Below are 25,944 nucleotides of genomic sequence, written 5' to 3'. Positions count from 1 at the left end.
ACCTTATTCCAACTATCTTTCTAACCCCATATATTATAAATCCCTTTCCAGTACTCTATGGTACAGTCAAACTGGCCTTCTTGGTACTCCTCATTCCAGATCTACCATCTCCCATTATCACCCTTTTGTACAGTCTATCCCCTATGCCTGGAATGCACTCCCACCTCACCTCCAGCTCTTTAAAAGCAAATCCCTTATTTCCTTCAAAACTCTGCTTAAGCAGTACCTACCTTTTTGTAATCTGACCAGCTCAGGACAGCCTAACTCCCTTCTGTTAACTCATGTTGTTGTTTAATCATTTTTCAATTGCGTCTGACTCTTTGTGATCCCATTTGGGGTTTTCTTGGCAAAGATATTGGAGTGATTTATCATTTTCTTCTCTAGCTCATTTTCCAGATAAGGAAACTGAGGCAAGCAGGGTTAAGTGACTTGTCCAGGGTCACTCAGCTAATAAGTGTCTGAGGCTGAATTTGAATTCGTAAATAGACATAAAATCTCTACTCCCATCCCCAGAAGGAGCTTCCTCTCTCAGGAACACAAAGACATGATACATCTCTTTTGTTCTAGGGTCTAACCTTCTGACACAGAAAAAAACACACACAGGCATCAGGTAGGTGGGGATGGGGATGGAGGTGGGGATGAAGGGGTTAGGAAGGCCTAACTCCCAATGGTTGTATTTAATTTCTATTTGGGAAAATCTCTTCCAGTTTCTAATAGTTTATGACGCGGTAAGCCTAGCAAAAAGACAATGTAGAAATCATGGGGTCACAATGTAGTATTCAGCACCTGACTCCAGAACAATTGTGGCCCTCATTTCTGGGTCTCTTTCCTGTTTGCCTTGGGTCTGGTCTTTGTTTCCCCCTTTGACTTTCTCCCTGGATTCTTTTATTTTTGCCCTTTTTTTTTGGAAGGGGGAAGGTAGGACAATTGGAGTTAAGTGACTTGCCCAAGGTCACATGGCTAGTTTTTCTCCCTGGATTCTGATTTGAGCAAACTTAGACTCTACCTTGACAATTCCCATTTCTCAGTCTCTCTCTGGTAATCATGTAGCATCCAGCCTGACCTGGGATCTCAAAACAATCTGTAAGTCTTTTGATAGTTTCAAATGAACCACATCAAAGTTTCTTCCTTTTAACATCATTGGTCAATTTGTGTTATCTGTGAAGATCCCTAAGTCTCCCAAAAGCAGCTGTAATGGATTAGGGACAGTGTTGGAGGAGCTGCTTTAATGCCTACTATCTGAATCACTTTAACACTCTGCAGCTCAATTTCCTTATCTGTAATATGAAGGGACTGGACTAGATTAAGTCTGAGACCCTTTCCAGCTCTATCTCATATTACCTAGGGTAAACTTGGCTGGTTCCACCAGGGTGAGTGACTGGGTACCATGGACAGTAGAGCAGGGAGCAGATATGGATGGGGGCAAGAAAGTGATCAGACCTGCATGAAGAAAAAACAAAAGATGGGATTTTTTTTTTTTAAGTTTCTATGGTGGCGGCTAGTTGGCGCAGTGAATAGAGCACTGGCCCTGGAGTCAGGAGGACCTCAGTTCAAATTTGACCTGAGACATTTAACACAAACACTAGCCATGTGACCCTTGGGCAGGTCACTTAACCCCAGTTGCCCTGTCTTTCCCCTCCCCCCCCCCCAAAGCTACTATTAATTTGATAGTACTTTAAAATGGAATTGCATGTTATTCATCACAATAGCTTCTGTGTACACTTGAAAGGTAGTAATATAAATGTGTGAGAAATGATTCATTCACTCGGCATGTTTGCTAATTTATGATACCTCATCACATTGCATATTCTGATGGAACTAAACAAAGATCAGAGTGACAATATTTGGAGCATATATACAGTCCCAAGCATTTATAGATTCTAGTCAACTTAGAAGTCATTGAGATCAGTGTAAGCATTGTGATCGCCAATAAGCTTTAATAGTTTCTACTAAAAAAAAAAAGCAGGGGCCAGGGTTCAATTCCCTGACAAGGAGGCTTAGTTATGCTTTGGGGCAGCTAGGTGGTGCAGTGAATAGAGCACCAGCCATGGAGTCAGGAGGACCTGAGTTCAAATATAGCTTCAGACACTTGACACACTGTGTGACCTTGGACAAGTCACTTAACTCCAATTGCCCTGCCTTCCCCCCTCCAAAAAAAAAAAAAAAACATTGATCAACAGCCTTGTTTTAGAGATGGGAAAACTGAAGCCCAGAGAAATGAACAGCTTTGTTCAAGGTCATCTAAGAAATAAGGGATGGAGCCAGAATCAAATCCAAGCCTTCTGACTTCAGAACCTATACTTTGTCTACAGCACAGGCTGCTACACCACAGGTGGTGCAATAGAGAGAGTGCTGGGCCTGGAGGTAGGAAGAACTGAGTTCAGATCTGGACTCAGATACTTATCATTTATGACCATGGACAAGTCAACCTCTGTTTACCAGTTTCCTCTACTGTAAACTGGGGATAATAACAGCACCTACCCTTTAAAAGGTTGTTTTGAACATCAAATCTAGCCCTGTGCTGGTACATAGTAGGTCCTCAATAAATACTTATTTCCTTCTTTCCTCTCTCTGTACCACATGGTCTATTGTCTGCTCCCTTGTGATAACAGCAAGGTCTCCCAGGGTTTTTCTGCCTATGGCTTAGGACCCACAGTCAGAGGGTATTAGTACAGCTGTAGCTTAATTGTGCTTTAGAAACCCAGGTAGACTGGGTTTATAAATCCATACATGATGACTTGTTTTATTTTTGCTTTTTAAACTAAGCAGTTGATCCCTGTTTTAAAGCTGCTTTCTAGCTGACTATGGTCAATTAATGTAATTCTAGCTCCCCCTGCAGCCCTCAAGCCTGCACCAAATCATCCTGCTCTCTGGTCTAGTTTCTTTAAAAGCTCTCTTTCCCCTATACCTCCATACCTCAGGCTCTCCTCAGTCTGCACAGGTCCATCAGGTGGGTACCTGCTGATATAGCCTCATTCAGGACAAACATGAGGGGAAGGGGAAAGGAATAAACATTTCTAGAAGCACTCTGTGCAAGCACTGTGCTGAGTGCTTTACAAATACTATCTCATTTGATTCTCACAACAGCCCTAGGAAGTAGGTGTTGTTATTTTTTCCAGTTTACAGTTGAGGAAACTGAGGCACACAAAGGTTAAGTGACTCATCCAGGGTCACACAGTAAATATCTGAGGTTGGATTTGAACTCAGGTCTTCCTGAATCCAAGCCCAGTGTGAATATCTCAAACACATGTACATTTTTTGTTTATCTCTGTGGGATAATAATAACTCACTTTTATAGAACTCTTTAAGAATTTACAAAGGGAATTAGGTTAAAATATCATCCCCAATAAACCAGAGAGGGAAGCATTGCTCCAAATTCTTTCTTGCCCACAAGATCATCAAACTTCCTGAGATGGGGACTTTGGCTTCCTCCATAAGGTTGGGAGCTCCCAGAGAGGAGAGACTGTGCCTTCCTCCTTATATGAGGAGGGACCCCAGGTAAGAAATAACGTGTCCTCCCTCTGTCTCCTTTCCTGCCTCCATCTGCCAAGCACCAATGCTGAGTAAAGAGGAGAGAGGAATTGGCTACATTAAAACTCAGTTAAGTAGAGAAGTGGACAAGATACATGCTGAGTTCAGTGCCTTCCGCACAGTGTTTGTCCTTTGTTCTTGAACTTACACGTAGTAGGTACTTAGTAAATGATTACTGGGTGAAGTTGGCTAGAAAGGAATTGAAGAAAAGGCAAGGATGATAAGAAATAATGATTCCATGTGTATAGTAATTTATAAATATTATGTCATATGATGCTTATAGTACCTCTTTGAAGTAGGGAGAGTATTATTAAAGAGTTGGTCAGTGGACTTCTAGATAAGGACATAGTGATGACAAACACAGTAGGGTTTTATTAAGAACAGGTCACACTGGGCCAGCTAGGTGGCTCAGTGAATAGAGCACTGGCCCTGGAGTCAGGAGGACCTGAGTTCAAATCCAGCCTCAGACACTTGACATACTTTACTAGCTGTGTGACCTTAGACTTAACCCCAATTGCCTTGCCTTCCCCCCTACCAAAAAAAAAAAATGAAAAAAAAATAGATCATACTACCAGGGATGGGGAACCTGTGGCCTTGAGTCCCATGTGACCCTCTAGGTCCTCAAGTGTGGCCCTTTGACTCCAAACTTCACAGAACAAATCCCCTCAATAAAAGAATTTGCCCTGTACAACTTGGACTCAGTCAAAAGGCCTCCCCCAAGGACCTAGAAGGTTCCACGTAGCCTTGAGGCCACAGGTTCCCCACCCTGCACTAGATTAACCTTATTTCCTTTTTGTGAGGATTATTAAACTAGTATATAAAGAGAATGCTGGAAATATGACTTAACTAGATTTTAGCAAAGCATTTGATAAAGTATCTAATGCTATTTTTGTGAAAAAGCTGAGGAGTTAGGGTCTAGACCACTACTTTCTAAACTTTTTGGTCTCAGGACACCTTCACACTCTTAAAAATTATTGAAAACCTTTCCCTCACAAAGAGCTTTTGTTTATGTGGTTTATACCTAATGACACTATAAATGAAATTTTAAATTCCATATTTATCATATTATTCATTAGAATCATAGTGTTATTGTGGAAATAATTTTGACCTCCCAGACCCCCTAAAAGGGTCTTGGTGATCCCACTATTGAGCTAGATAATGATACAATTAGATTCAGAACAAGTTGAATGATGAGATTCTTCAACAGTGTGATACAGCAGCCAAAAATGCTTAATGTGGTCTTGGGCTACATCAAGAGATGTAGCATTCAGGAAGCAGAAGGTCGTCACTCCAATGTATTCTATCCTGATCAGACCAGATCTGAGGATTGTGTTCTGTGTGGGGCACTGCATCTCAGAGAAGATACTGAAGCTGGAGAACATAAAGCATAGGGCAACCAGGAGGGTGAAAGGCCTTAAATTCATACCATAATGGGATCACTTGAAGGAACTAAGACTGTTTAGCCCAGAGAAAAAAGGGCTTAGGACAGGGGTGAAGCCATGGTGGCTTCAAGGATGCAGATTCCTCACCCCTGGCTTGGGGGTACATGATATCTGTCCCCAGGTATTTTCTGAAAGGCTATCATGTGTAAGAAGAATTAGAATCTCTTTGGCCCTACAGGGCAGAGCTAGGAACAATGGGTAGAACTTGAAACAGAGGCAAACTTAGGTCTGATGTTAGGAAACACTTTCCAACAGTTTGTTGCCGTTGTTGGGTTGTTTCAGTCATGTCCAACTCTTTGTGACCCCATTTGGGGTTTTCTTGATGAAGGTACTAGAATGGTTTGCCATTTCCTTGTTCAGTTCATTTTACAGATGAGGAAACTGAGGCAAACAGGGTAAAGTGACTTGCCCAGGGTCACCCAGCTAGTATCAGAGGCCAGATTTAAACTGATGAAGATGAATCTTCCTAACTCCAGGCCCTTCTAGCTGCCCTCTCAGAACAATTAAAGTTATTCAAAAGTGGAATGAGGTATATTAGCACATCATGGGTTTCTCCTTACCAGTTATCTTCAAGTAAAGGCTGAATAATCACTTATTGTGTATGTTGATGTGGAGACTTATTTTTTTCCCAATGGGGATTGGACTACATGGCCTAAGGGTCCTTTCCAACCCTAAAATCCTATCATTCAGTATTATTTTCTCTATTTTGCAGATGAAAGCTGTAAGGCTCAGGGAGATAGGAGATTTGCCTCAGATTTTATGACTCATGAATGGCAGAGCCAGAATTCAAAGCCTAATTTTCTGATTAGAGCTGTAACCAGTCCTCAAAGTATCTAGGGCAAATACAAGTGCAGAGAACAGTCTGACTGTTCATGTAGTTGCCCTGGGGGAGGGGCCAGCCTGACCCTTAGAGAGAGAGTCTAGGCTTCATCCTCAAGGGAGTTGGTGAGGGAGGATGACCCAGAGAAAAGTGATTGGATCCAGGGCAATTACACTGCATACTTCAAGAAGATGGGGACGTAGGACCAAGAGTGGGGTCTGAAACATAATTCTCCCTCCTCCCAGGGTGAAGCATGCCCCATCCCATGTTGTCTCCCTAGGACAAAGTTCTGTTCTTCCTATGTTAGTTCTAGGTCTGCCTTTGACTTCAAATTCAGTGCATCTTCCAGGACTCTCCAACGACCTTCTCAAAGCTGCAGGACCTCTTTTTGCTATGAGACAATTGATGCCAACAGGTTGCAGTTTGCATCCATTGAGGAGGATTAGATGTCTGTCTTTTTTTTATTTCTATGTCTCCTTCTTCCTCTCTCCTCCTCCCCAACTTCTACAGGCTATAGGAACTACAGGAAAGATCATCCATAGGCCCCATCTTCTGATCATTTTTCAAACCACCAATCCAAGTACTAGGAAGAGCCCAAATGACTCAGGAATGTAATGGTTCAGATGAAATGAGTCAATATATGCAAAGCACTTTGTAAATCTTGTGTCACCATAGAAATATTAGGGATGATGATGATGATGATATTCTTTGGGAGAATGATAAAGAGTTGCAGCACCTCTAGGGATCAATGGATCAACATGATTGTCCCAGGCTTTGGAGCAAATTGGCAGTTGGATGATGCACTGTGACTCAGAGAGGGAAGAAGAAAAGGAAGATCAGCAAGAGGGGCTTAAAAAAAAAGACATGAGGTTCATATTCAGGAAATGATCAAAATCACAAGCCTATACATTTCTACCAGTATGACCCTGGGCAAGCCACTTAATACTATTTGCCTCAGTTTCCTTACCTGTAAAATGAGCCGGAAGAGGAAATGGCAAACCACTCTAGTATCTTTGCCAAGAAAAATCCAAATTGGATTACAGAAAGTTGGACATGACTGAACAACACCTCTTCTACCATCACTAAGGCAATATAGAAGGATTTGGGGTTGGGTGTTCAAGAACGATGTATTCCTTTCTTCAACACAGGCTTTTTAGAATGTATAGTATAATGTAGTTCCCAACCCTTCTGAGGGCAATAACCCCTTTTTAATATGCAAATATTTCATGGAACACCAATATGATGAGAGGTAGCTGGGTGGCTGTAATGGGAATGCAATCACATGGAGCCTGTGGTGGAAAGAATTTGCTGAAGCGTGGAGCAGAGCCCACAGGAAGCTGGGAGTCAGAGCAAGCTAGATGGTTGAGAAGAGAAGATGTTTCTGAGGGAGACAGATAGGCTTGTGAGTAAATATTGGTCTTGTGTTGGTTTGTGGGAAGGCTAAAGGATGGTGTGGCTCTCTGCTATGTTGTGGTGCATTAACTTCCATGTTTCTATGATGGATTAGGTTTCCTGGTGTTGGGATTTGGATTTTTGGTGTCTGAATAAATGTTTTGCTTCTGTCTTCTATATGGAGAGTCTGTTATATTTTGTGATCGAATACCATGCAGGTATATTTATAGTGACCGTGGCCACTGTGAATATTGCATTGGTGCTACAGTGGTGCGGTGGATGGAGCCCTGCACCTAGAGGCAGGAAGGCTTGGGTTGAGGTGTAACCTCAGACACTTAAGTGTGACTTTGGACAAGTCACTTAATTTGTGTCTGCCTCCTTTTCCTCATCTTAAAATGATAATGATAGAAACTTCCTTCCAGGGCTGTTATGAAGAACAAATGAGATAATATTTGTAAAGTGCTTTGCTAGCTATTAATAGCAATATATCCATTAACCAAGAAAACATAGGATAACAAAAAGTTAAATGTATCAAAATAAAAAGTTTCTGTGAATTGTCATACTGCTTTAAAATGCATTTAAATTTTATTCATTGCAACAGCATCTGCCTTTAAAAACTTGTCCTACATATTTGTGCCAGACAGATTTATTCAATCTACAGATGGTATTCTTGCTTATTTATGATCCTAAACTAAAATGAATATTTTGTGGAGTTAAATAAAGATTTTAGAGGCAGCCCAGAGTCATGGATAGAGTGTTGGGGGTGGAGTAGGGAAAATCTGCATCAATTTCCACTTCAGATGCTTACTAGTGAGGTGACTTTGAGCAAGTCACTTAATCTCCATGCACTTCAGGCCACATCCCCAGGAATAGTCTACCCTGAGAGGTGGCTGTGCACAGTGGAGCTCTGGATTTGGATTCTGAGAACCAGGGTTCAAATTTCACACCTACTACCTACAAGTCACTTAATGTCTCAGCTCTATTCCTTCATTTGTAAAATAAGAGGGTTGGATTTGATGGTTTTCCTTCCAGTCCAATAGATAATCCTATAGTCTTGTGATGTGCTCAGTTTTAAGTGGTAGATATTTGCTATCTGAGGTTGTCTAGGGAGTTTCCATACCATAAGTCACAGATGCTTCACATATTCACTCTCAGAGTAAAACCCATGATCTTCTAAATGTCTATACAGTTAGCCCTTCCATGTGGAGGGGGTTAGTGCCAGACATAATTGAAATAATTGAACAACAACTAATAGAGATAAGAATATTTAGGTATAGAAGATAATAAATATGGCCATTTAGAGTTTACAAAGTACTTTACATATATCGTCTCATGTAACCCCCATAACAACTAGGTGGAATCAGTAGGTTCTACAGGCATTAGTCTCATATATCAGATGGGCAAAGACATTGGTACTTGAGAGGTAAGGGACCAACAATGGTGCCAACCCCACCCCCCCTCTAGAACATCCACCCAAGATTTTTTGCCCTTCCCTTTTTATCAGAGAATAAATCTGAATTATGATGATTTTAAAGGGTAAAATATGTTGATATTATACAACACCATACATACATTTTACGCATTTCTGAGCTTCCAAATTTTTTTTCTGTATCATCTCTTGGCCTTTGGATGTCATCTGCAGCCCCTACAAAACTCCCCCCAAATTCCCATTTAATTTCTTATTTCAGCCCACAATATATAGAAACCATGATGGGGAAAGTTGTGAGGTAGAAGGGATAACTATAATTCTATGAGCCTATGAAATGATGTTGCTTGATGGGCCTATGGATTCCTTGGATCCCTAGCAATGATCCCCATAGGCTGGAAACCATTAAATGTCTTTGAACACTGAGTACCCTAGTACTAGGTATTATTCCATTGGGGCTAGCCCACTTTGGGGGCAAAGGGGGAGAAAGAATTGTGCATTAATTATATATAATTAATTAATGATTCTTATTAATGAGGCAGCTAGATGGCTCAGTGAATAGAGCTTTAGGCTCTAGTCAGGAAGACCTGAGTTCAAATCCAACCTCAGACACTCTGTGTTACCCTGGGCAAGTCACTTAACCTCTATTTGCCTACTCATTGGAGAAGGAAATGGTAAACCACTCCAGAATCTTTGCCAAGAAAACCACCTGGATTGTACTGGCGTGCTATGGTCCATGGGGTCATGAAGAATCAGATAAGAATATTTAGGCATAGAAGATAATAATATGGCCATTTAGAGTTTACAAAGTACTTTACATACGTTGTCTCTTTTAACCCCCATAACAACTAGATGGAATAGGTAGGTCCTACAGACATGGGTACTAGGGAGGTAAGGGGCCAACAATGGGATTTGGGGGAGGTATGGCCCCATTCACATTCGAACCAAACACTGACTTTTCCATATAGTCACCAGCATCTACAAGAGGAGCTAATATAGTTTGCAGATCCTGTGGACTTTCAGAGAGGTTAAGTGATTTGCCCAGCGTCACACAGCTGGTAAGTGTCTCAGGCAGGATTGTAACCCAAGGCCTATAGCACTCCAGCCACTACAACATGGCTGCCTCGTGATGCAATTTCCTTGATATGGTAGGAACCTTGAACTTGGCACCCAGGTGCAATTGCAACCTGGGTCCCTGGTACCAAATGGGCTTGTCACAGCCCGGAACTTACAGAAAAGGGTGTCACTTGTTTCTGTTTCCATCTTTTTCTGTTTCTATCTTTTTTGCAAGTCTCATATTTCTTGGTAGTAATAAGGTAGTAGTTTGTAGTAGTAGTAATAATGGCCATAGTTCACAAAGCCCCCAGAACTAGGAAATCTGGGCCAGAGCTATAGGGAGACCAGAGAAAACAAACCTTCAGAGGTTCTTCCACCATTATGGAGAGAAGGGACCACATGCCCAGTTCTGAGAGAATTATGCAAGTCCTCTAGTAGGGCAGGGTTTTGCTTCCCACTCTCAAGGTTTACCCTTCCTGCTGCCTCCTCAAAACTGCTCCCTTTTCCCACCCAACAGCATACAAGTAGACAGACAAAGGCCTGGAAAGTCTGCCTGCCCATAGAAAGTTTCCATCCACAAAGCATAATTATGACATGCCCAGCCCTGTGTTTATTTAAAGAATGAAAATTACTGTGGCAGTCAGCCTTTTTGCCAAGTTGTAGGAAAAATGACCCCCAATTCCAGAGTTTGTGCCCTGCAGGGTGCTGCTGCTTGAGAGGGGCCAGGAAAGGATGAAAATTGGCAACCTAGATGACCCAGGAGCTAGGCAGCCTGGGAGCTGAGTTCCCAAAGTGGGGACCATCCTGAGGTAGGAATGGCTGCCTCTTTGGGGTGGTTTAAAGGGTTTGTGGAAAAGGCCCTCAATTCTCAAAAATTTCTTTTCTCACTACCTTTTAGCATCTTAAGGACTTCTATTCTACAAACAGACCCTCTGGAAATGCAACAGAAATACTTTAAACTATATTTTAGTCAACATTTTAGTTGATAGTGAGGCCCTTTGGGAATGGGACCAGAAATAAACCCTTAGGGATTGAAAGGGCTGGGCAGGGGTTGCTGCCAAAAGGGATGGGGGAGGGGGCTGAAAGGGTAGTGAAGGCTAAAAGGGAGGTGGAGGGTGCCTCTAAAAGCACATTTCCCCTCATTCACAAGGTCACCCATGGCAAGTCTAGTAGAACACCTTCAATGAGGACTTCTATGTTCCTTGTCTCTCTCTCTGTCTCTCCATGTTTCTTTCTCCTCTCTCTGTCTCCTTGTCTCCTCTCTATTTTCTCTCTCCCCCTCTTTGTCTGTTTTCTGTCTCCCTCCTTTCTCTCACTCTTCCTTCTCTCTCTCTCTCCTCTTTGTCTTTCTCTCCTTTCTCTCTCCCCACCTCTGTCTGTCTGTTTTCTATCTCTCTCCTTTGTCTCCTCTTTCTCCTCTTTGTTTTTCCTTTCTCCTCCCTTTGTTTCTCAGTCTCTCTGTCTCCTTTCTCTCTGTCTCTGCCTCCTCTCTCTCCATCTGTCTCTGTCTCTCTCCTTTCTCTCTCTGTTTCCCTCACACTTCCTGTCACCCCTTCTCTTTGTCTCTCTGTCTGTCTTATGGGATGAGAACAAATACTTGTTTTCTAACCGGGACCAGCATGGGGACTTTGCCAGAACCACAATAGCATTGGCTCTAAGTTGAAGTCCACAGCAACAGTTCTCTGCAGAGTAGCATTTAGCAAGTTTTGGGAGAGGTTGCGTGGGTGCGTGCATGTGTGTGTGTGTGTGTGTGTGTGTGTGTGTTTGCAGGAAAGGTTAGGACAGAATGACGAGCTAGAGAGGACCTCTGTGTTCCCCTAGAATAACCTAAGGGTCATTTAGTCCAATCCTGCCCTTCAGTTCTGCTTGTTTTTATTTATGAGGAGGCTAGTCTGAGACCTATAGGAGGTGGCCTGTGATTGTGAGGACAAAGAATTTCCTGGCTTTCACCAGCATGGTTCTGGGGAGGTGGTCCCAGTGCCTGGGCACCCATCCAGGAGCCTGAATGGCCCTTCTCTTTGTCCACTCATTTGTTCCTTTTCATAGAATGCTAGATCTGGGATAAACATTTAGACATCATCTAATCCACGTTTGTTTGTTGGTTGTTTTTTTTTTTTTACTTAGATTGTCCTAATTTTTTTTTTTTGAAAAGGGAAGACAATAAATTCTTCCAACAATCCAATTGTGAGTTTTTCCTTTAATTCTTAGAAAAATTCTAGAATGTTCTATCAAAGATACACACACACACACACACATATGCACATATATTGCTTTTTGGAGGGGGGAAGGCAGGGCAATTGGGGTTAAGTGACTTGCCCAAGGTCACATGGCTAGTAAGTGTTAAATGTCTGAAGACAGATTTGAACTCAGGTCTTCCTGACTCCAGGGCTGGTGCCACCTAGCCGCCCCCAAAGGAATATTTTGTGAGCCTTTAGAATGGCAAGCACTACTGGGAAATTGCATAGCTTCATCAAGAACAGTTCATAGAAGATTAAGATCATAGGACCATACCTTTAGAGTTAGAAGCACCCTTAGAGTTGAAATTCCTCATTTTTAAAAGGAGGTAACAGGACTGGAGAAGTAAAGTGATTGGCCAAAGTCCTATAGATATTAAGTAGCAGAGAGCAACATTATTTTCTCTGTTCTATGTTTGATTTTATTTCCTTTTTTTTTTTAACTAAATAACTGGATCAGGAAAATCATGTAAAGATAATAGAGCTTCATTCACTGAAGCATTTTGACAAAGGCCCTCCTAGTATCCTTGTGGCCAAGACAAAGATGTAAACCAGGGCTTCTTCAACTTTTTCCACTTCAACTTCTTCAACTTTTTCCAACCCCTTCAGTGCTTCTTAACTGTGGGTCGTGACCCCATCTGGCGTTAAATGTAAGTTTAAAAAGTACTGAACTAGATGATAGAATAATTTGGTAGATTCAGAACTGATTGAATGTCTAGACCCAAAGAATTGTCATCAGTGGGTGTACATTATTTCAGAGACAGGTTTCCAATAGAGAGCCCCCGACTAAATGTTCTTGTTCCTGTGTTATCCAACATATTCAACAATGTTTTGGATAAGTAAGTCTATAGTGGCCTCATTACAATAGCAGATGACGTGAAGCTGAAAGGGTTAGCTAATATGGTAGATGATTGTAGCCACAAAGATATCCCATGGCTGAGAAAAATTGTTTGTTCTGAAAGGCTAGGACATTTTTTTCTTATAAGATTAACAGAAAGATAGAGGTGGAGGGGACCTTAGTGATCCTCTAAAATAATAGTCTTCTATGTATAGAATGAGGTGAAGCCATTTTCCCAGGTCATGGAGAAAGGTAAGGGCAGTAGCTATAGAATCTTGGCATATTGGCTAGAAACCAACCTCCTGACTCTTAACACAATACTTTTTCCAATAGATTGTACTATCTCCCTACTTGCAACCCTTGATTCTTTTTTACATATCTTTTCCCTGAATATTCTTTATTAAATTTTATTTTTTATTAATAAACATTTTTCCCTCCCTCTCAACTTTCTCCCCACTAGAAAAAAAAGAAAAAGAAAACCCTTGCAACAAATATACAAAGTCAAGAAAAACAAATTCTTACATTGGCCATGTCCAGAAATATCATTCTCATTCTGAATATTTAGTCCATTACCTCTCTGGCGGGAGGTGAGTGGAAGATTTCATTGTCAGCCTTGTGGAATTGTGGCTGATCATAATTCTTTATATTTTTCAGATTTGTTCATTTTTACAATGTTCTTTTTATTGTATTATATTAATGATATAATTGTAGTATATTAATATTGTATTATACCATTATATTACAACTAAGAAGTCTTAGTGAGGTTTTAGCTATCGAAGGTTAAAACAACATTAAGACTTTTGGGACACCCTCTCTAAACTCTTTGTTTGGCTCTGCTAATTTCACTCCAAATCGCTTTAAGTAAGTCTTCCCTCATTTTTCTGAAACTCTCCCTTTCATTTTTTTCTCATAGCACAATAGTATTATATTACATTCACATGCTGTAATTTGTTCAGCCATCTTCTAACTGAAGGGCACTCCTTTTGTTTGCATTTGTTTGCTATAACAAAAGGATATATATATATATATATATATATATATATATATATATTTTTTTTTTAATTCTGTGTCCTTTCCCTCTTTCTTTGATCTTTTTGGGGTATAAACCTAGTAGTTGTATAATTGAGTCAAAGAGAATGCCCAGTTTGATAACATTTGAGGATATAGTTCTAAATAATTCCCCCAAATGGTTGGGTCACTTCCCAAACCCACTAACAGTATACTGATGTAATGCATCTGTTTTCCTGAAGTCCCTCCAATTTTTGTCATTTTTCTTTTTCATATGTTGGGTGTAAGGTGGAAACTTAGAATTGCTTTAATTTTTTTTTAAACTAGTGATTTGGAGCATTTTTTCATATAGCTATTGAGAGCTTGAATTGAGAACCATCTGTTCATATCCTTAAACTATTAGTTAGGGAATGACTCTTTTCCCTATAAATATGAATCAGTTCTTATATATTTAAGAAATAAGATCTTTATGGGAGAAACTTGCTGCAGAGATTTTTCCCAGCTGTTTTCCTTCTAAATCTTAACTATGTTGATTTTGTTTGTAAAAAAGGAAAAAAATAATTTAATAAAAATTGTCCTTTTTATCTTTTTTAACCCTCTCACCCTTATCTAAACATGAACTCTTCCCCATCCCAAATTGCAAAAGATCTTTTCTTTCTTATTCCTCTAATTTGGCTATGATATAATCTTTTATATCTAAGAGTTTATCTTAGTATATGGTATGGTGTGCTGGTCTAAACCTAATTTCTGCCAGACTTCTCTCCAGTTTTCCCAATAATTTTTGGTTTTTGCTATGCAATGGGGTTAAGGGACTTGCCCACGGTCACACAGCTAGTAAGTGTCAAGTGTTGTCATATTTGAACTCAGGTCCTCCTGACTCCAGGGCCGATGTTCTATCTCTTGTGCCATCTAACTGCCCTTTCCCCAATAGTTTTTGTTGAATAGTGAGTACTTTTCATCCCTTGCCTCTGAAGAAAGAGAAATGCAATGGAAAACTGAGGGAAAAGCAGAAATTGGTCTAGACTTTTTGTCTATAGTACCTTCCTCATGAGGTCGTTTTGAAACTAGAAAGAGATAATGCACGTAAAACCTTTTTGCAAACTTTAAAGTGTTATAAAAATGTCAGCTATTATTGTTGACCGATAGCTGAGAACATTAATGGGACACAGGATAGGCCCCTTGGGTGGGGATAGAGTTGGATGAAGGGAAGAGAAAAAAGTTAGAGGGGAGGGAGGTCTGGAGATAAAACTATAAATATGGAGTAAATTAAAAAGTGCTATCACCCAAAGACCAAAGCTTGAGGGGGGAAATGGAGAATGATCTCTCCTACAACCTTTTGGAAAGGGTCATTCACCGTCAGAAGAATGCAGTCCAAGGCAGTCTCCGGGCCCTAGGCATAACCACAAAAGCAGGCAAGGTTTGTGTTTGGGGCCCTGCCAAATCTCCTGTCATTTCTCGTCTCCACATTCCCTGTACCCCCTGTTTGTTTTTTTGAGAATTATGAGGGCAAATAAACTCTCTTCTCTGGAGTAGGGGGCTGGGGTGATGTTAATGAAGTCAGAGTGATCTCTGTAGGGGTGAGATCCAGGTTCTACAAACTCCATCAAACCTCTAGGGAATCTGGGAGTAGGGGAGTAGGTAAGAGAGGTATAAAAGCAGTGGATAGAAACTCAACATTTGAGCTAAGAACATCTATATTGAGGTCCTGCCTCTGGTGTAGACTGGTTGGGTAATCCTGGGAAGTCATTGACCCCACCCAGATGGGAGACCCAAAGCTCCAGATGGTTCCTTAAGATTCTAAGTGACAAAAGAATTGCCAATCTGTCTGGGTGGAGGGAGTTTCCACACTGGCATTTCCCCCACATTGATTAAATCCCAGGTCCTGACCAACCCCCTCCCCCCCCATGTGATGTGGAAGAAATTTGAAGTATAAAGAGAAACAACAGGGTTTTAGCTCTTGTTGACAAATTTTAATGTTCAATTAAAAAATGGGAGGGGAGGACAAAGCAAAAGATTTTAATCCTTTCTAGAAAATTTTAAAATCTCCTTATGCTTCAAACAACTCTTACCTGGTCTTAGAGAATTTTTGGTTAATAGGAACATATTGTCAGGTCTCCTGACGTTAGGCACCAGGTAGGGATAGCTGTTTCATCAGAGGTGCACAGGAGTATGATTTGATAGACTCGGCTTGAGTCAACAGCATTTGTTAAGCATCCTGTGTCAGGAACTGTATGGTAAGTGCAGGGATCCAAAGGAAGGTAGACATAGTTCTTGCCCTCAAGGAGCTTACATTCTAATGGGGGAGTCTTTAATCAAGCAACTAAGTACATATGAGATATATACAGGCTAAATTGATGGGAATCTCAAAGGGAGGGCACTATCATTGGGGGGGGACCAGAAAAACTTTCCTGCAGAATGTGGGATTCAGTTCAATTCATTTTAAACCAACAAAATGGCCTGGGTGCCAAACAAAGTTGTTATGCCTGCCACCACCATCCACAGCTTCCAACAGATTGCTACCATTTGGCAGGTAACCCAAGAACTTTGAGAATAACAGTGTCTCCTCCTCCCTGCCCCCACCCAGCTGCTACCAAGGGGAACAGCTCAATAACCTTGGGAACACTGAGGCCTGAAGAAATGAAGGGACTCACCCAAAGTCATATAGGTAATAAGGGATAGAGAGTGTCAAGATTTGAGCCCAGGTCTTCTGATTTTCCATAGAAGGTTTGTGTCACAATATGCTATATTTCCATTGTGCCATGCAGGTGGTCTGTCCTTTACAAGCTGTCTCTGTCTATACCACACACTTTGTCCTTGGGTTACACCCATGCTAGCCTTTGACTCTTTGTTGAATTGTACAATTCTCTCTTTTGTTTCTGTTTCATGTGTGGGTCATATTTCCCCATGCTTCTCCAAGGCTAACCCTACCTTCTCCTGCTCTCTACTGCTCAGGACCTAGTACAGGACTGGGTGTGGTAAGCAATCTTAAACTTCCCATTGGCTCCTTGAGGACATTCCAGTTGGCTTTTGCCAAGATAAATCTGTACCTGTCTGTATAGTTATCTCATTTAGATATTTCTTTTTTCTTTATTTCTTTTTTTTGGAGGGTTAAGTGACTTACCCAGTGTCACACAGTTAGTAAGTGTCTGAGGCCATATTTGACAGGTGCTCCTGACTATAGGGCCAGTGCTCTATTCACTATCAAACCTAGATACCCCTCTCATTTAGATGTAAAGGCTATTCATAGTTAATGAACCGGCTAGTCTTGGAGGTGAGTAGAATCCAGACTTGAATTTCTTCCACCCCTACTCCTCCATCCCATCACTGAATACTGCTGGGGTACTTCACTTGAACTTCCTTCCCTCAGTTGTGTCCCTTCTCCCTCCACCTTGTTGCTATCATACTTCCTTCTTCCTCCCTCCTCTTCCCCTGGTCCCATGCCCATACCTCACCTTTGGGGATCAGGCTTTTCTTACTTCCCACAGTAACAATTTTATTTTTTAAATTTTTTGCTTTTTGGAGGGCAATTAGTGTTAAGTGACTTGCCCAAGGTCACACGGCTAGTTTTTGTGTTAAGTGTCTGAGGTCGGATCCGAACCCAGGTCCTCCTGACTCCAGGGCTGGTGCTTTACTCACTTCACCCCCTAGCCACCCCAAATAAATTCTTATTTTTTTTTCCACAGTAACAATTTTGCTAACCTCATAAACTCCATATAGAGCTGAAAGGAGTACCTGAGATCCTCTAGTCCAAATGCACTTATTTTACAGATGAGAAAACTGAGTCCCATCCAAAGAGATGAAGTTATTTACACCAGGTTACACAGTAGAATATGGATTAGAACCCAGGTTCTCTGACATCAAACCTCTTTCTCATTCCTCCATTTTCTTCCATTTCTTATCTCACACACCCACAGAGTAATAAAAGTCTTCTAGAGAAAAGGATAATAATAATAATTTGGTCTTTCTACTATATTGTCTTTGTATATCAATTAAATATTTATTTATTGATCCTAGTGCTATTTATGACAGTATAAATTAAATGATAAAAATATATATAGACCAGTATTTATTGTTCAGTCATTTTCAGTCATGTCCAACTAATTTGGGGTTTTCTTGACAAAGATACTGGAATGGTTTGGAATTTCTTTCTCCAGCTCATTTTACAGATGAGGAAATTGAGGCAAAAAGGATTAAGTGATTTGCCCAGAGTCATACAGCTAATAAATGTCTGAGGTTGGATTTGAACTCATGAAGATGAGTCTTCCTGACTTCATACCTGGCCCTCTATCCACTAGTACCACTTAGCTACTTCCAGAAACCAGTGTAGATGAGATTAATATAAAATCTCTGGCATCAATTGAAAAAAAAATGTGCGTATTCATATATTTTAATATAATACAGTTCTTTAAAAAGTTATATTCTAAGAATATCACCCTTCAGGGGAAGCTAGGTGGTGCAATGAATAGAGTACTGGCCCTGGAGTCAGGAGGACCTGAGTTCAAATCCGGCCTCAGACACTTAACACACACACACAAAAACCCTAGCTGTGTGACTTTGGGCAAGTCACTTAACCGCAATTGCCACTCCAAAAAAAAAAAAAAAAAAAAAAAAAGAATATTACCCTTTAAATGCCTCTAATGAATTAATCAATAAGCATATTAAATGGCAGCTGGGTAGAACAGTGGATACAACACTGGGCCTGGAGTCAAGAAGAACTGAGTTCAAATCCAGCTTCAGACACTTACTAGCTGTGTTATTCTTGGGAAGTCACAATTTCTCTGGGCCTCAGTTTCACCATCTATAAAATGGGGTGAACAACAGCACCTTTCTTACTGGAGTATTGTTAGGATTAAGTGAGATAACATTTGTAAAGCACTTTGTAAACCTTCAGGTACTATGTAAGTGCTGGCTATTAGCTGTTATTAGGGCAGCTAGGTAGTAAAGTGTGGAGTCATCTTCCTGCATTCAAATCTGACTTCAGACCCTTACTACCTGTGTGACCCTGGGCAAGTCACTTAACCCTGTTTGCCTTAAGTGCCTCATCTGGGAAATGAGCTGGAGAAGATATGGCAAACCACTTTAGTATCTTTGCCAAAGCACCCCAAATGGGGTCAGAAAGAGTTACACATGACTCAATAACAACAACAAATTAGTTATTATTACAATGTTGTGCCACACAACAGAGACACAAACACACAAAAATGAACCAATCTCTGCTCTCTAGGAGTTTACAATTCAAAGAAGTCTTGAATTGAATTGTGCCAAGGGTAAAGGCCAATTAGTTCTCCAGGAAAAACGAATTGCCTACCAGTCCTGTGTTAACTTAAACCTAAGAAGTGTGACCTGGCTTAACATGGTTAGCTTTAGCCCTGACCTGTGACTTCATTGGGTTAAAGGACTGCCAGTGTGTTAATTCCATCAACCAATGCAGATCAGCATCTATAGTTATCCTTTCCATGTCTCAGGATTAGGGCCCCCAGGATCTGGGAAAGCTGTGTAGAATTTTTTGGCCTTCCTTCCATACTAGAAAAGAAATCTGAATTATTATGGTATTAAAAGATAAAATATATTGTCGTGATACAGTACTATACATACATTTTATGCACTTCTGAGTTTCTTAACTTTTTGTGTGTCATTTGCTGACTTTTGCCTGTCTTCTGCAAAACTCCCCCCAAATTCCCATTTAATTTCTTATGCTGACCGGTGATATATCAAAACTATAATGGGGAAAGTTGTGATGTGGAAGGGATAACTGTATTTGTTCTTCAAGTACTTAAGGGCACTAAGAAATGATGTGACTTGACCAGGGTCACAAAGCCAGTATGAGGCAGAATTTTAACTCAGCTCTTACTGACTTTGAGGACTGGCTGGTAAACCACTGTGCCACACTGCCTTTTTCTGGTGATCTATCAGTCTAGCCAAAATATCACCACTAAGAGGCAGCTAGGTGTCACAGTGGGCCTGGAACACCAGAGTTCAAATCTGGCCTCAGACTCTTACTAGGTGTGTGACCCTGGGCAAGTCACTTAACCTAGATTGCATTAAAATGGAATATATCTATAGATAGATAGAAAGATAGATAGATGGATGGATTAATGGATGGATGGAAGGAAGGATGGATTGATGGATAGATAGATGGATGGACAGACAGACATAGATAGATGATAGATAGATAGATAGATAGATGATAGATAGATAGATAGATAGATAGATAGATAGATAGATAGATAGATAGATAGATAGATAAATAGATAGATAGATCACTAGTTAACCAGGAAAAAAACAAAACAGCAATCCAACAAATATATATTGTGTGTGTGTATTCTCTGTTCAGGTCCCTGTTCTAGGCCCCATGAGAAAGACTGAAACATAAAATGTCTCTTCACAATTTATCATACCCTCTATTGACTGGCTGGAGTGAAAAATCCCAGAATATGGAATTTAAGATTTGAGGCAAATATTGTCTCTTTTCTCCTCCAACCTGCAAACAAGCCCAAGTTGCCGGCTCTGATCCAGTCTGAGTAGGTTTTCTAGAGTTCTCTGAGGGGATGAATGGTGAAGCCAAGCAGGACCTGATGCCATGGAACAGGCACAAAGCCCAGGAGGGTTTTCTTGGGAGCGCCGATCTGACGGCCTGCAGGTCCGCCTGGGGAGCTCAGTCTGCTGAAATGGATTTGTTCAGATGTGTGTTTGAAAATAGGATTGAAATGCAAAGGTTCAGATACTGGACAAACAGTTTGGTTTGGCACCCTCCCCACTGGCCTCCCAAGGAATTTACCCAAAGTCATCCAAGTTCCCTCCTCTCTTGCTCGCAGCTTGTTCATCATCACTTTTCCATTTACATGAACTCCTGTCTAAAAATCTGTGAGTGCTTTCCCACATGTGGTTTACATATCTGGCCCCAAGGAGCTTACTCTCTAGTTCTAAGAGACAGAGGCAGCCTGGCAAGTGGTGGACAGAGTCTGGAGTTAAGCAGTACTGGGTTTGAATCCTGCCAAAGACATTTACTTAGCTGTGTGACCCTAAACAGGTCATTTAATCTTTCTCAGACTCAGCTTCCTCATCTATAAAATGAGGATAATAGTATTTATCTCAACTGGTTGTTGTAAGGAACAAATGAGAGAATATATATAAAGTACTTTATAAACCATAAAATAGTGTGTTCTCACAGTGTGGTCCAGGGACCCCTGGAGGGCCTTGAGATACTTTCAGGGGGTCCTCAAGGTTGAAACTATTGTCACAATAATACTAAGATGTTTCATTTCTTTTTTTTTTTTTGCTTTTTTTTTGGAGGGCAATTGGGTTTAAGTAACTTGACCAAGGTCACACGGTTAGGTTTTTTGTTTGTGTGTGTTAAGTGTCTGAGGCCAGATCCGAACTCAGGTCCTCCTGACTTCAGGGCCAGCACTCTACTCACTGCACCACTTAGCCGCCCCAGATGTTTCATTTCTAATACTGTAAAAATCAATAGTTGTAACCCACATTTAAAAAATCTCCTTGCAAGGGTGGCAGGTCCTCAATAATTTTTAAGAGTGTAAAGGGGTCCTGAGACCAACAAGTTTTGCCTTAAAACTGTAGGGGTGGGGGAAGGGATGAGACTCAGAAAGTTAGCTAATCATAGCAGGCAGCTGAGTGGCAAAGTGAAGAGGCTGGAAGTCTTGGAGTGAAGAAGACCTGAGTTTGAATCATGCTACCTGCTAGCCATGTGTCCCTGGGCAAGTCACCAAGTCTCATTTTCCAACTGAGTTAGCCTCTAGTTTTTTATCTGGAAAATGGGGATAATAATAGCATTTCACAAGATTGTGGGGAAGATCAAATGAAATAAGACATGAAAACCTTAAAGCACTAGTTATATGTGCCAAATGATCATATAATCAAAGACTTAGGGTTGGAAGGAAATGTAGAGGTCATCTAGACCAGTGATGGGACAGCTAGGTAGTGTAGTGGATTGAGTGTCAGACCTGGAGTCAGGAAGGCCTAAGTTCAAATATGGCCTCAGATACTTCCTAGCTGTGTGACCCTGGGCAAGTCACTTAACCCTGCTTACCTCAGTTTCCCCATACATAAAATGAGCTGGAGAAGGAATTGGCAAACCATTCCAGTATCTTAAAAAAAACAAACAAACTCAAATAAGGTCACAAAGAGTCAGACACATCAGAAACGACTGAATGACAATAGCCAGCTAGTGACTTTAAATACAAATAGAAACAGAGGCCACCAAATCATATGTGAGGATCCCTGTAGGGGCACAAATTGATTTGGAAAACCACATATTAGCATTATCTATATTCTGTTGTATTTTTATTAATTTTATTAACTATTTCCTGATCACACTTTAATTTGACTCCTTAAGAGAGATCCAGGCTGTATCTTGATTGGGCTGCATGTTTGACATTTCTGATTTAATCTCCTTTCTCCCTCCCCCTATCGCACTCCCCCTCCCCCCTCCCTCATCCCCACCTTTTTACCAGTAGGGAGACCAATGAGGTTTGTGTTGGTTAGAGCAAAGGACCAAAGTCAGAGATTTTGTTTTTGGTAGATTTGTGCAATTAAGACGGGATTGTGAAAGAGAGACAAAGGCCATTGGTCTCTGTGCATCCCTGGTCATGGATGTATCTGGCATGCCCTTCATGCATTTCTACTGGCTGTACATGCTTGTTACATGCATTCCCTTCATGTTTTTTCTTTGTGTGTTTGTGTTTGTTCATGTTTAACACACACCATGTGTATTCTCTGAGTGTTGCATGTCTCCCACTGGTTATGCAACAGTCTGTGAGAAGGTGTTCCCAGTGTGTACATGTTGGGGGTGGGGGAAGGGAGGGAGGAATCTTTTCTTATCACTTAATTTGCTTTGTTGTTTAACTACACACCTTTTACTTTGAACCAATGTGTCCTGTCTGGTTGGTTTAGTCAAGGTAAATACATCAAGCTGGGGTTTAGAATGTATGCTGAGTCACACCTACAACATGCCCTGAGCCTGGCAGGCATTCAGAAGGGCTCCCATATGAGAGAGATTCTAGTCTAAGTGGAACATAACAGATGAGAAAACTGAGGCCTAAAGATTTTGTGACTTGCTCAAAGTAACCCAGTTAAAAAATTGGCACAGCTGTGATTCAACCCCAGGTCCTGTTCAGTCTTTTCAGTCATGTCTGCTACTCTTTGTGACCCCATTTGGGGTTTTCTTGGCCGAGATACTGGAATGGTTTTTCCTTCTCTGGTTCATTTTACACAATATCAACTGAGCCATCTAGTTTCCTCTGACCAATCTAGTACTCCCTTCATTGCACCACATCTCAAAATGGTGACATCCAAGCCTACTTGTAAAACCCATACACATTATTATTTGTTAATGGCCCCCAATTTCTTAAATTCAGGCAGCAAATCTTCTTTTAAAATCAACACATGATTATCCTTCATAACAGAACCCTAACTCATTAATCTGCTAATTATTATTTGCTTTGCTAGATACCACGCATGGGTTAGGACATGGTATATAAATTTAGCCTGAGAAATCTCTGTCTAGTTATGACCCTCAATTTAGTTTCATATAGTCCTTGAGGCAAATACCAAAAGTGCTATTCCCATTTTTCTGTAGTTGCAAAAATGCAATATAGTTTGACTACTCTTTAGTGACATTATTCTAAAAGGGCCCAAGATGAAGATTGTATTCCATGAAGACTGACCTCTCACTGAGTTTTACTCCTTTCGCTTCTCTTTTTTTGTTCTTCAGATCTGTGTCTCCGAGTGATTTTGTACCCAGTCTTTGTTTCTTCCTCTCTACCCCTCTCAGCTGTTTTCATCCTTTTACAGGAACCAGAGCATGTATTTTCATTATAGTCTCTCTTCCTGTTCTTAATTTTAAAAGTGGATTAATGGAATGTTGTATATTTCTCTCTTTTAAAAAAGCACTGAATTAAGTTGCTTTTTCCTTATGTGTGGCCCTAAATTGATTTCTTTTTTGTTTTACTGTGGATCAGGGGCCCTCAGGAAAAAAACATTTTCCTACATCTGGCATTCAGAGAACCATCCTCTGCTTTCAATTGTGTGTTCTGCAAGGGAATGGATACTTTCTCTTTCTTTAGTTCCTCCCCATAATAACTAGTATGGTATCTAGGATCCTGAAAATCCATTTATTTCTTCATTCAGTACCTACTGTGCACCCACCTAGGGGGTTCAGCAGAAGCAGTAAGCCCAGCCTTCCCTGACTCTCTGGAGACCTTACAACCTGAAGCCAATGAGGGAAACCATAGATCAAATTGTGAAGTTTGTGAAGTTCAAACTGAATTTGGCTCATCTTCTGAGCAAGTATCTAGGAAAACATGCTGAGTCCGTGGAATGTCCTTAAATGTTTCACCTGATTGAATCACATCTGTAATTATCTCTGTCTCTGACTCTCTGTTTGACTCTCTCTTCTCTGTCACTGTCAGTCCTTCTGCCTCTGACTCTGATGACTCTCTTTTTTTGCCAGCAAATGAATGTTTTTATTTTTTCTTTCCTTTTAAGGTGTGGAGCAGCATAGGTTCAAATCCATATAAAAGATACCAGAAACACCCCAATTCTTACCACCTCCTAGATGTCCCAGACTCACTGTATATTTTAGGTGTTATGTATGTGCACATATATACCCATATATGTATATACACACATATTCACATATACACACATATAAAATTTTATATACACATATTTTATATTATATGATTTTGTATATGTATACATATATGTATGTATTTCTCTGTATGTATACATATATATTCATATATGTGTTTTTCATATCACAGACTTTATTAATATAATTCCAAATTGTTTTCCAGAACAGTTGGGTTAATTCATGCCAGGCTCACTTTTATTGAGGGGAGCAGAGAACTCCAAAGGAGTCCTGTTCAAAGTTATCCAGACTTCTGGGTAAGAGCTAGTGTCTGCTCCTCATAGCTTCACTCCTGCTCTAGCTTTTAGTAAGGCAGACATTGATATGGGATGGTTGGAGTCGAAAGTTCAAGGCACTTCCTAATCTTGCCTTTCTTTTTTAAATCTTTTCTTCCATTCTGCAGTATGCTAAAGTCAAGCTAGTCCTCATTGTCTCTCAAGTATCCTATATGTTTTCTGCTTGCTGACTTGTGCTATTCCTAAAGGCTACAGAACAAATCCTGTCTTCCCTATTTAGGGGTGGGGGTAGGGGAGTGGGGAGGAGAGAGAGAGAGAGAGAGAGACAGAGAGACAGACAGACAGAGAGAGAGAGAGACGGAGACAGGCAGAGAGAGAGACAGAGAGAGAGAGACAGAGAGACAGAGATAGAGACAGACAGAGACAGAGACAGAGAGGAAAACAGAAGAGAGAGAACCTTTATTAAGTGCTTAGTATCTGCCAAGTACTGGACCAAGAGCTGAGAATTCAAATAAAAGCAAGCAAGATAGTCCCTGCCCTCAAGGAGCTTACTTTCTAATGGAGGAAGATAAGCCCTGGGGGAAAGTGGAAAGGAAAGTATTGTGGAAACCTAGAAAATGCAAGAAAAGGACAAAGCTGACCTATCAAAGCCCTGGGTTGTTGCAGAGATGAAGTCTAATTTCCTGATGGGGAAGGAGCGAGGCAATGTTTTGAGCGAAGATGGCATGGTTGGAGATATCCAGAAATGAACGCACAGGATCAATTCTGAAAGCATGTTACTGAGTACATAGGGCAATCTAGCCTTTTATTGTGCTACTTTGCAAAATTTTGTTCCTCAGTATTCCTTGGTACTAGAGTATGTACCAATGAAAGAGATATTTAGATTCTAATTATTCATATTCTAACATTCATAAATATTCTAATATTCATATCTGTTATATATGAATACACATGATTCTATAAATAGGCCAACCAAAAATAGAATATTGGAGGCAATTTCTAAACAATTGTCAATAAATAATAAAATGAATTTTTAAACCTGAGCAAATTGATGAGAATCTACATGATAAGATCATAGTTGGAATGCCAATTACTCTAACCGTTTCATTTTACAGAAGAAGAAACTGAGGTTTGCCCAGATAATCTGCCCAATGTCACATAGATGGTATGTATCAAGGGCTGGATCTGAACACAGACCCTTTTGACTCTGGATCCAATGCTTATTACACTCCTAAATGTGTGCTCCTGTGTCCTCTAGCAGCTCAATTACCCTTTCAAAGGCCTCAAGACTCTCAGGCAGATTTTTCTAATTG

The 25,944-nt window shown here is 40.7% G+C and overlaps 1 long non-coding RNA gene across 1 annotated transcript in view; it reads left to right on the top strand.

Moving 5' to 3' along the window:
• LOC138168529 (uncharacterized) overlaps positions 1 to 25,944 on the top strand; it is a 69,731-nt gene that overhangs the window by 5,997 nt on the left and 37,790 nt on the right. The window lies entirely within an intron of this gene.

The sequence above is a fragment of the Petaurus breviceps genome, unplaced genomic scaffold (genome assembly GCF_028583685.1).
Source record: "Petaurus breviceps papuanus isolate PSGF00001 unplaced genomic scaffold, PetGlider_PUasm1.0 37, whole genome shotgun sequence".
NCBI classification, from domain to species: domain Eukaryota; kingdom Metazoa; phylum Chordata; class Mammalia; order Diprotodontia; family Petauridae; genus Petaurus; species Petaurus breviceps.
This window is presented reverse-complemented; position numbering and strand designations above follow the sequence as displayed.